Consider the following 594-nt stretch of genomic DNA (forward strand, 5'->3'; position numbering starts at 1 on the left):
GAGGAGGAGGTGCGGGACCCCCCCGCGCCGCTCGCCGCCCGCTGCAGATGAGAGCCCCTGCCCAGGTAAGGCCCGCGGGGTCCCCGCTGTGGGGTCACCCGTGGCCTGAGCGCTATGGAGGGAGCAAAGCGGGGCGCAGCGGCAGGAGCAAGGGTCCCGACTCTGCTCCCCAGCCTGTGCACGGCGAGGCCCCTTTGCCCCCACCATGCCTGGGCTCCCCGGGTGGGTTTGCGCCTTCCCTGACACCGGCCCTGAGAGCCCTTCGGGGTCCCCGGTCCCGCCTGTGTAATTTTCCATCCCTGCTTCCCCCAGGGCAATTAGTAAAGAGGCTTCAATTTTTTTTAATTTCCAATTGCTCCGAGTACTCCAGGAGCGGCCGTGACTCACTAATGAGGACTTTAAAAAATAAATTGGGTCAGTCCATCTCTGCGAGCCCGGGCGAGTGGAGGTTAGAGCAGGTCCCCCCGGGGGCAAGCATTGGGGGTGCACCCCGCACTCCTCAGGCCGTGGGGCTGGAGAGGTCCCTGCTGGCTCTGGCTGGGTTTGAGCCCATGCATGAGCTAAGTTGGGCAGGTCTCAGTTCACCCCCCCCCC

General features: G+C 64.8%; 1 protein-coding gene across 2 annotated transcripts in view; it reads left to right on the forward strand.

The window, feature by feature from the left end:
* The window catches only part of ST6GALNAC6 (ST6 N-acetylgalactosaminide alpha-2,6-sialyltransferase 6), a 13,809-nt gene continuing 13,215 nt past the window's right edge, over positions 1–594 (forward strand). For both annotated transcript variants that reach the window (XM_019474065.1, XM_009286983.2), the window contains exon 1: positions 1–65. The gene's annotated coding sequence lies outside the window, so the exon portion shown is untranslated. The remainder of the gene's footprint in view (positions 66–594) is intronic.

The sequence above is a fragment of the Aptenodytes forsteri genome, unplaced genomic scaffold, assembly GCF_000699145.1.
Source record: "Aptenodytes forsteri isolate BGI_AS27 unplaced genomic scaffold, ASM69914v1 Scaffold136, whole genome shotgun sequence".
Taxonomy (NCBI): domain Eukaryota; kingdom Metazoa; phylum Chordata; class Aves; order Sphenisciformes; family Spheniscidae; genus Aptenodytes; species Aptenodytes forsteri.